The sequence below is a fragment of the Aegilops tauschii genome, unplaced genomic scaffold (assembly GCF_002575655.3).
Source record: "Aegilops tauschii subsp. strangulata cultivar AL8/78 unplaced genomic scaffold, Aet v6.0 ptg000913l_obj, whole genome shotgun sequence".
NCBI classification, from domain to species: Eukaryota; Viridiplantae; Streptophyta; class Magnoliopsida; order Poales; family Poaceae; genus Aegilops; species Aegilops tauschii.
Genome location: NW_027333132.1, coordinates 1 through 11,326, shown reverse-complemented (window position 1 = coordinate 11,326; position 11,326 = coordinate 1). Strand labels below are relative to the sequence as shown.

At 36.2% G+C, this 11,326-nt stretch overlaps 2 non-coding genes across 2 annotated transcripts; both read right to left on the bottom strand.

Annotated features, from left to right (window-relative positions):
* Positions 1-265: 265 nt before the first annotated feature.
* TRNAW-CCA (transfer RNA tryptophan (anticodon CCA)) lies at positions 266-339 on the bottom strand. The gene has a single exon. It is a non-coding gene; the product is annotated as a tRNA-Trp (tRNA).
* Positions 340-478: 139 nt separating this feature from the next.
* On the bottom strand, positions 479-552 carry TRNAP-UGG (transfer RNA proline (anticodon UGG)). The gene has a single exon. It is a non-coding gene; the product is annotated as a tRNA-Pro (tRNA).
* Between the last annotated feature and the right edge of the window lie 10,774 nt (positions 553-11,326).

Here is an 11,326-nt window from a genome sequence, read left to right as displayed (position 1 = left end):
CCTCTTTTTTTATCCCCTCGAACAAATCGAAATGATTGAAGTTTTTCTATTTGGAATCGTCTTAGGCCTAATTCCTATTACTTTAGCGGGATTATTCGTGACTGCGTATTTGCAATACAGGCGTGGGGATCAGTTGGATCTTTGATTGAGTCATTTTTTTTTGATTGACCTCCTCCAGACCAGAGAGGAGGTCAAATTGAAATTGGAGTTACAATTCAATTTTGTTAAGTTATTTTACTCTGCTTCGACATAAAATAGATGGAATCACGCTCTGTAGGATTTGAACCTACGACATCGGGTTTTGGAGACCCGCGTTCTACCGAACTGAACTAAGAGCGCTTTCATTCATTCAAAAAGAAAATCTTTTTCTATTCCTAATGTATCTCACGTACGTATAGTCTCCACAAATTCAAGTTATACCCACTTTACTTTAATTGATCTCGTCGCTACTGCCTATAAAGAAGAAAGAAGTAATAGGTAGGGATGACAGGATTTGAACCTGTGACATTTTGTACCCAAAACAAACGCGCTACCAAGCTGCGCTACATCCCTTTTCCAAATTAAATTGTTGTACAATGCCATTGTACACAATTCCTGTCTTCTTTTCCACATCATAATTTTCTTCTTCTTTCTATTTTCTTCTTCTTTCTTTCTCTATCTATATATAGAACCCTCGTGTCATTTCTTCTTTTTGGTCTCATATAATTAAGGAATTATATACATATAAAATCCAATATAATTTCGCCTATAAAAGAAGGATTACTTTTCCTTGCTAATATATAGGAAGAAGGGGTCATCTTTTTCTTTTTTAGGGATAGGAAAATTTCGTCGATATGGTTCATTTTATATATAGCATAACAATCTTGGGCAAGAGTTTATGATCATATATGTATTCCAACAAGGAAGGAGGATTTTCAATGCGGGATATAAAAACATATCTCTCTGTAGCACCCGTGCTAAGTACTCTATGGTTTGGTGCTTTAGCAGGTTTATTGATAGAAATTAATCGTTTATTCCCAGATGCTTTGTCATTCCCTTTTTTTTAATTCTAGTTATTGCTATGGGAGGGATAGATTTCTTCGTGATATGACAAAATTTGATCCTTTTCAATCTTTTTTTAGTATCGGAAGGAAAAAGAAAGAAAAGATGGATTGGGTTGAACCTCAGAGTCATTAAAAATTTTGTAAACCCCATTTTTGAAAATAGAAATTCAATTTAAAGGGGTACCCAAGCTAAATAAGGCCTCAGAAATCAGAGCATAGAAAAGGTGGGGCTGGCTAATTAAATGAAAGGATTTCGAACCAAAATCTTTGCTAATTCGACAAGGATTGTATTCTTTAATTATTTCTCTATTTTTTATTACTTAATTTAAGAATAAAAAAAAATTATTCTAATGAATTTTATTCTTCTTCTTCGGATTCAAAATAGAAGAATAAAAGAATAAGTAGAAGAATTAAGTTAAGTCAATCCAAAAAGAAAAGGAGGTTCATGGCCAAGGGAAAAGATGTTAGAATCAGAGTTATTTTGGAATGCATCAGTTGTGTTCGAAAAGGTGCCAATGAGGAATCGACGGGGATTTCTAGATATAGTACTCAAAAGAATCGCCACAATACACCCGGACAATTAGAATTCAAAAAATTTTGTCGTTATTGTCGCAAGCATACGACTCATCACGAAATAAAGAAATAGGAACATCGTGTGTTCGATCTTTCCAAACAACAGAAAGAGTAAGAACTTCATATTTAATATAAAGAAAACATAGTATAGAATACAAAATACAAATCAACTCATCTGATTTCCGGTAGATATTATTTCATATGTATAGAGGGTATTCATATACTATAATATGAATCAAATAAGATATGGATCAAAGAAAAACTACTTCTTCTGGATCCTAAATTAATAAAATAAAGAAGTGAATTTTCAAATTTTCAAATTTTAAATAAGGAATAAATCATGTATACATCTAAACAACCTTTTCTTAAATCTAAGCAACCCTTTAGTAAATCCAAGCAAACTTTTAATAAATCCAAGCAACCCTTTCGTAAATCCAAGCAAACTTTTCGTAAATTCAAGCAACCTTTTCGTAAATCTAAACAACCTTTTCGTAGGCGTCCCCGGATTGGCCCGGGAGATCGAATTGATTATAGAAACATGAGTTTAATTAATAGATTTATTAGTGAACAAGGAAAAATATTATCGAGACGAATAAATAGATTAACCTTGAAACAACAACGATTAATTACTCTTGCTATAAAACAGGCTCGTATTTTATCTTTCTTACCGTTTCGTAACTATGAGAACGAAAAGCAATTTCAAGCCCAGTCAATTTCAATAATTACAGGTTCTAGACCCAGAAAAAATAGACATATTCCTCAATTAACGCAAAAGTACAATTCCAATCGAAACTTAAGAAACAACAACCAAAATTTAAGAAACAACAACCGGAACTTAAGTTCCGATTGTTGATGTTTTATTCGAATTCGAAAGGGCCAGACCTATATATATTATAAAGAAAGTAATCCAGCTCGTTGATTCCTACCACTTAATCTTAATTTATTGTATCTTCCCGGAGAGGGAACTCCGGGAATTCATCTTTTATTATTCCAGTATATTACTTTATTTATACCTTTAATTGATGATCTTTATTTTATTGGAAATCGTGTAAAGATTATTTGGATTTGATACAGCTACTTGTGCAAGCATTTTACGATTAAGAATCAATTTCTTCTTGTACAGGTTGTGTATTAATTTACTATAACTATCGAATACTTTATATACCCGCGTTGCTGCGTTTATCCGAGTGATCCACAAACGACGAAAATCCCTCTTTTGCCTACCTCTATCTCGATGAGAGGAAACAAAAGCTCTTTTTACCTGTTGGGTAATCATTCGATTAAGTCTTAAATGAGCCCCTCTAAAGTTTGAGGCAAATGAACGCATTTTTGTTCGTCGTCTCCGGGCTATATATCCTCGCGGAACTCTGGTCATTGAATCAAATTAACCTTAATGAATAACTAATGATTTCTCTTCTTTTAGCCACCCTTTTTCTCATTAATAACAAAACTAATTATTCCGATATATAAAATATTAATTCCAATGGCTTTTGCTATAGTAACCTTCCCAACCACGATTTTTTATTCCACTCCGTTCAGTTATTTCTATACGAAATAACAAATTCATTCTAATAATACTAAAAAAAATAGTGGGTTCCATCGTTTCTATGGTTCCCTTTTAAACGGTGAGGCCCTCTCTATACACCGGAGCCCTTTCTTTCATCAAAAGGTATTGCGAACTTGTATAGTCCACATTCTTTGGCTCTACCTATCCATTATAGAGTAAATAGCTCTTTTCACAATAAGAGTTATCCATACAGTGACGGTATTTAATTATGAAAGTTGGCTAAGTAGCTGACCCTGTTAGTCCGTTCTTTTAAGATAAAGGAGCATAAGCCTTTTTCTTTTTATTACTATTTCCTCCGCTTAATGGATAACCATTTGCTACCAATGGGAGAATTGCTTCTTATTTCCAATTTAGATAATTGGATTTGCACCAAAGGAAACCATAAATTCCATATACCATAGAAATCTAGGATAGAGAAGCTATATCCTATTCATTGGTACTAATCATGGATACTTCAATTTTTTTTATATTTGTTTGAAGTCATGATCTGAACGAGTCGCACATACACCCTAGCACATGTTCCTCGACGCTGAGGGCATCCTTTAAGCGCGGCCGTTTTTCGAGCATTTCGTATTGGCTGTCTTGCGTTTCTAATAAGTTGTTTAACCGTCGGCATGTTGTATGTATATAGAAAAAAATGGATTGGTTTAGATCCATCTTAACCTGATGATTGCTCATCATGAAGTCTTTCTATTTTCTATTAAATCGAGGAAAACACGAATTTAGCTGTGAAATAACTTTACAAGAAATCCGGACACTACCAATCCTTAAACATTTCTGGAAACCACACTGGATCAGTATCGCAGTGCTTGTCAATCATTTCATCCCCTACAATATCGACAAGTCCATAAGCTTTGGCTTCGTCTGCTGACATAAAAACATCCCTTTCCATGTCTTCGGATACAACCCAAAAAGGCTTGCCTGTTCTTACTGCATAAACCCTTGTGATCATTTCGCGAACTTTGTGTAACTCTTCTACTTCTAGTAAAAATTCTGGTGTCCTTGCCCGATAATAAGCACTAGCAGGTTGGTGAAGCATAATCCTCGCGTGAGGGAATGCTATACGCTTGGTGGGTTCTCCTCCAAGCAGAATGAAGGACGCCATGGAGGCGGCTATTCCGAGGCATATTGTATATATATCTGGTGTCACCGTTTGCATCGTATCAAAAATAGCCATTCCTGAGATTAGCCACCCGCCTGGGGAGTTTATAAACAAAAAAATATCACTAATTCCATCTTCTATACTCAGATATACCATGAGACCTGTAATATGATTCGTGATCTCGCAACGAATCTCTTGACCTAAAAAAAGTGTCCTTTCTCGATACATAACATTGTATAAGTCAACCCAAGTCGCTTCTTCATCTCCAGGAATCCGGTAAGGTACTTTTGGAACACCAATGGGCATATTAGATTAATATTATTAAATTTAAGTAAGAAAACCACACTTTAATATGGAAACGTAAGAATGGAACAGAAAGAAAGAATCCGCAGTTTATTGTCTTAATTTTTATTCTTATTCTATATGAATACTATAGATTCTATTAATACGTAGATTGAAAGGTTATACATATAAGGAATGTAAGACAGATTGAATAAAGAAAAAGGAATGGGTGATTCGAATGCTAAACAAAGAGGGGTAGCGATCTATTCTTCGTTTTTTCCAAATTGGCCAAGTTACCCATTGCATATTGGCACTTATCGAGTATAGAATAGATCTGCTTCTCTTTCTTCTTATGAACAGAATTGGCTTCTTATTTTTAATGGAATGAAATAAATATTCGCGCTTTCTGACACAGAATCCCCTAGAAGGGTTAGGTACATAGGATATGGATAGTCTTTTTCAATGCGATAAAATAAAGCGACATCGTGTCTATTTTTCTTTGCTAAAGGGGTATTTCCATGGGTTTGCCTTGGTATCGTGTTCATACTGTCGTATTGAATGATCCGGGTCGATTGCTTGCGGTGCATATAATGCACACAGCTCTAGTTTCTGGTTGGGCTGGCTCAATGGCTTTATACGAATTAGCAGTTTTTGATCCCTCTGATCCTGTTCTGGATCCAATGTGGAGACAAGGTATGTTCGTAATTCCCTTCATGACTCGTTTAGGAATAACGGATTCGTGGGGTGGTTGGAGTATTTCAGGAGGAACTGTAACAAATCCGGGTATTTGGAGTTATGAAGGTGTGGCAGGTACGCATATTGTGTTTTCTGGCTTGTGTTTCTTGGCAGCGATCTGGCATTGGGTATATTGGGACCTAGAAATATTCTCTGATGAGCGGACGGGAAAACCCTCTTTGGATTTGCCCAAGATCTTTGGAATTCATTTATTTCTTGCAGGGGTGGCTTGCTTTGGCTTTGGGGCATTTCATGTAACGGGTTTGTATGGTCCTGGGATATGGGTATCCGATCCTTATGGACTAACTGGAAAAGTACAAGCTGTAAATCCAGCGTGGGGTGCAGAAGGTTTTGATCCTTTTGTTCCGGGGGGAATAGCTTCTCATCATATTGCTGCGGGTACATTGGGTATATTAGCGGGCTTATTCCATCTTAGTGTCCGTCCGCCTCAACGTCTATATAAAGGATTACGTATGGGCAATATTGAAACTGTACTTTCCAGTAGTATCGCTGCTGTTTTTTTTGCAGCTTTCGTAGTTGCTGGAACTATGTGGTATGGGTCAGCAACGACCCCAATCGAATTATTTGGGCCTACTCGTTATCAGTGGGATCAGGGATACTTTCAGCAAGAAATATATCGAAGAGTTAGCAATGGTTTAGCCGAAAATCTTAGTTTATCAGAAGCTTGGTCTAAAATTCCCGAAAAATTAGCCTTTTATGATTATATTGGTAATAATCCGGCAAAAGGGGGATTATTCAGAGCAGGCTCAATGGACAATGGGGATGGAATAGCTGTTGGATGGTTAGGACATCCCGTCTTTAGAGATAAAGAAGGACGTGAGCTTTTTGTACGCCGTATGCCTACTTTTTTTGAAACATTTCCGGTTGTTTTGGTAGATGAGGAGGGAATTGTTAGAGCAGACGTTCCTTTTAGAAGAGCAGAATCCAAATATAGTGTTGAACAAGTAGGTGTAACGGTGGAGTTCTATGGTGGCGAACTTAATGGAGTAAGTTATTCTGATCCTGCTACTGTAAAAAAATATGCGAGGCGTTCTCAATTAGGGGAAATTTTTGAATTAGACCGGGCTACTTTGAAATCTGATGGTGTTTTTCGCAGCAGTCCAAGGGGTTGGTTCACTTTTGGTCATGCTACCTTTGCTTTGCTCTTCTTTTTCGGACACATTTGGCATGGCGCTAGAACATTGTTCCGAGATGTTTTTGCTGGTATTGATCCAGATTTGGATGCTCAAGTGGAATTTGGAACATTCCAAAAAGTGGGAGATCCAACTACAAGGAAACAGGCAGTCTGATACACATTGTTATAGTATCTTTCACCTCTCTTTTTTGATTTGACATGGGAAACATCTCCCATCCTTTCTTTGACTCTTTTTCTTTCTTTATATGGGAAATTCTCCCAAATGACAAATGAATAGGTGTGGAAGTTATAATTGTAAATAAACCAGGATCGAATCTATGGAAGCATTGGTTTATACGTTCCTTTTAGTTTCGACTTTAGGGATAATTTTTTTCGCTATCTTCTTCCGAGAACCACCTAAGGTTCCACCAACTCCAACTAAAAGAATAAAATAATTTCATTTAAGTAAGAAGTCCCCCTATCTGGGAGACTTCTTACTTAAATTAGTCTCCGTGTTCTTCGAATGGATCTCTTAATTGTTGAGAGGGTTGCCCAAACGCGGTATATAAGGCATACCCAGTAAAGCTTACAAGTAAACCAGATATGGAGATGGCGACTAAAGTTGCTGTTTCCATTTTTATAGAATTTCAAGATTACAATGGATCTACGAAAAGATCGTGTATTTACAACTACAACGGAATAGTATACAAAGTCAACACCAATGATTAAATAGAATTTATGGCTACACAAACCGTTGAAGATAGTTCTAAACCTAGGCCAAAACGAACTGGTGCAGGTAGTTTACTGAAACCCTTGAATTCGGAATATGGGAAAGTCGCCCCGGGTTGGGGGACTACTCCTTTTATGGGGATCGCAATGGCTTTATTCGCTATATTCCTATCTATCATTTTAGAAATTTATAATTCTTCCGTTTTACTGGACGGAATTTTAACCAATTAGGTTTCTACTAACTAAAACTAGGAAGTCAGAGTTTTTCCATCCAAAAAAGCCTTTCTAGTTTAAGATCTACATTTCTAGATATTATGGTAGTTCGACCGCGGAATTTTTTTGTTTCGGTATCTCTGGAATATGAGTGTGTGACTTGTTAGAATTGATCCTATTGATAATACATAGAAAGGGCCTGTTATCTCTATCAAGATGATTCTAATTCGTCAGATATTATTTATTCTAGTATCTGGAACACGAAATAGATAGAGTGGATCAAAAAAAAATGGAACTATGATTCATACTCACTATTAAGACCTCGCAACCAGACTGAAAAATTCAAGTAGTTCTTAAATAAAAATAAAAAAGAAATTTTCTTCCTTCCAATTTTGTTTGCCCAAAAGACAACTTTTTTTCTCTCGATTTTGTCGAGTCATTACACTGATTCAATAAATGATTATCAAGCGGTTCTTATTCGAAGAACCCTTGCCTTTTGTTTAGCTTGAGACTAAATCATCGTGGCTCTAGTATGAATCTAAGGTTTTAATTGAACTGATTCATAGGATCTCAACAAGATAATTTCTATATTACGCATAAAAAAACAAATCCTTTATAGGGAAGAGAAAAGTCAAGAAGCCTCTAATGACCAACATAAGGGAAAGGAAGAAAGAAAGACGCGCCAACTTGAGATTTTTTGGCATTATCATCACAAAGAAGATATTCCGGATTTTTCTTATTTGATATCTTCAAGGCAAATCGACCCAATTCAGTGGCTGATGAAGTTTTGAACCTTTTTTCTAATATTCGTTGAAAATTTTTGTGTTTCTGCTTGAGCCGTACGAGATGAAATTTTCATATACGGCTCTTAGAGGGGGACTCGGGTTAGTTACCTATCTCAATAAAGTATATGATTGGTTTGAGGAACGTCTTGAGATTCAGGCAATTGCAGATGATATAACTAGTAAATATGTTCCTCCCCATGTCAACATATTTTATTGTTTAGGGGGAATTACACTTACTTGTTTTCTAGTACAAGTCGCTACCGGTTTTGCTATGACTTTTTACTACCGACCAACCGTTACAGAGGCTTTTTCCTCGGTTCAATACATAATGACCGAGGCCAACTTTGGTTGGTTAATCCGATCAGTTCATCGATGGTCAGCAAGTATGATGGTTTTAATGATGATCCTGCATGTATTTCGTGTGTATCTCACAGGGGGATTTAAAAAACCCCGTGAATTAACTTGGGTCACAGGTGTGGTTTTGGCTGTTTTGACTGCATCATTTGGTGTAACTGGTTATTCTTTGCCTTGGGATCAAATTGGCTATTGGGCAGTCAAAATTGTGACAGGTGTACCTGACGCCATTCCGGTAATAGGATCGCCTTTAGTGGAGTTATTACGCGGAAGTGCTAGTGTGGGCCAATCCACTTTGACTCGTTTTTATAGTTTACATACCTTTGTACTGCCTCTGCTTACTGCCGTATTTATGTTAATGCACTTTCCAATGATACGTAAGCAAGGTATTTCGGGTCCTTTATAGGGAAGGCATATCATAGAGAATTATAATTATCATATATCATATCGGGTAGGTTTTGGTATTTCATTGCTACAAGCATGGGTTATTGTAAAATAACACATGTCATTTGGATACTTCTCTTCAACTCCAAAGTATTTTTATACAATACAAATAGTTGAAGTTAATTTTACGAAAGAAAAAAGGCGGATTATGGGAGTGTGTGACTTGAATTATTGATTTGGCCATGCAGATAAAGAATTGGATCTGCCACATTAGAATTCACAACCAAAGGTGTCTCCGCATCCAATCAACATGTAAGTCCCCTACCTAGGAAGGATAGGCTGGTTCACTTGAGGAGAATATCTTCTATGATCATACCGCAACCATGTCATCCATGAACAGGCTCCGTAAGATCCCATAGAGTAGAAATGGAATAAGTCATGTGACATGATCCAGTTCTCTATTTATTACACTTACCTTTTTATTATAGTATGGAAATGCATTCATTTTCTTTGCATCGATTGTGATCCGCAATACTATCGGAGTAAAAGAAGGGATCTAAGGAAGAATGTAGGCTAAACTTTTTGATTTTTTATTAGTAACAAGTAAATATTTTGTTTGGAGGTAAGAAACTTGCGATATTGAGGGGATAAATACCAACTAATCAAGAGACATGAGACAATCCACAAAGCAATTGATCATGATCAAATTTGTAAGCCCACTTGGATATTGAGCATTTACCCATAAGAATAGGATTATTTTCAATGAGTAGTTGTAGGTGCAACTTCGGAAAAGAGAATCTGATAAAGCTTTTCTTGCCTAGAGTCATTGAGTCATTATAAACCTTAATTCTATTAAGGATCTTCCGCGGTCTTATTTCTTTCACTCTTGCTCGAGCCGGATGATGATAAATTCTCATGTCCGGTTCCTTTGGGGGATGGATCCTAAAGAGTTCACCTATCCCAATAACAAAGAAACCAGACTTAAATGATCCTGTATTAAGAGCTAAATTAGCTAAAGGGATGGGACATAATTATTACGGGGAACCCGCATGGCCCAACGATCTTTTATATATTTTTCCAGTAGTAATTCTAGGTACTATTGCATGTAATGTAGGTTTAGCGGTTCTCGAGCCATCAATGATTGGTGAACCGGCAGATCCGTTTGCAACTCCTCTGGAAATATTACCCGAGTGGTACTTCTTTCCCGTGTTTCAAATACTCCGTACGGTACCCAATAAGTTATTGGGCGTTCTTTTAATGGTTTCTGTGCCAACAGGCTTATTGACAGTACCTTTTCTAGAGAATGTCAATAAATTCCAAAATCCATTTCGCCGCCCAGTAGCTACGACCGTTTTTTTAATCGGTACTGTAGTAGCTCTTTGGTTAGGTATTGGAGCAACATTACCCATTGATAAATCATTAACTTTAGGTCTTTTTTAGATATTTTTTGATTCATTCAACCGTGAAGTACCATAGGTATCTAGGAAATAGTTACTTCCAAGTGAATCTTCCCTAGATACCTAAAATCCATTTTATTATGATCCATTTCGCGAAAATATAGATTGTACCAAAGATGCTAAATTGTTTTCTTTTTATTCTAACTCGAAAAAGAAGAAGAAAAAAAATTGCAATGGATTTAAAACGAGAGTTTATTCTTAAGTAAATCAATTGGGAGATGCTTCTCTAGAGTGTCCCATATATGTTTTCTATCTTCCATACGAAAACTGTCAATTCTCAGAAGATCTTCTTCAGTCTTACTCAAAAGGTCCAATAGTGTATGTATATTGGCCCTTTTTAGACAATTATACGTTCTAGAAGTCAATTCTAATTGATCAATAAAAATAGAATTCAATGGAATTCCTTTTTTGTTTTTCTTTAGATTAGTTAATCTTTTTGAAAAGTAAAAAGGGGTGGAGTAAACCTGTTTTTATTTTCTTCGAAACTAGCGCCCTCTTCCTCCGCGTGTAGAAAAGGAAGAAATAAATCAATCAAATTACGAGAAGCCTCATAAAGTGCTTCCTTAGGGGTTAAACTTCCATTAGTCCATATTTCTAGAAAAAGTATCTCGTGTTTTTCATTTCCATTCCCACAAGAAAAAATACTATAATTCACATTTCGAACAGGCATGGATACAGCATCTATAGGATAACTTCCATCTTGATAGTTCTTTCTGAGTTCTGTCTGATATCCACGATCTCTCTTGATCTGTAAATCAATACAGAAATCAATGGGCTCTGTCAAGTTAGCTATAGGTTGTGCCGTATCAACGATTTCTACGGAAGGCGGTAAGATGATATCTTGAGCAGTTATGTATCTAGGACCTTTGACGCAAATGGATGCGTCTCTAACTCCATAGAGATTACTTCTCAATACAATTTCTTTCAAATTTAGTAAAATTTCTTGTACGGATTCTTCAATACCTGC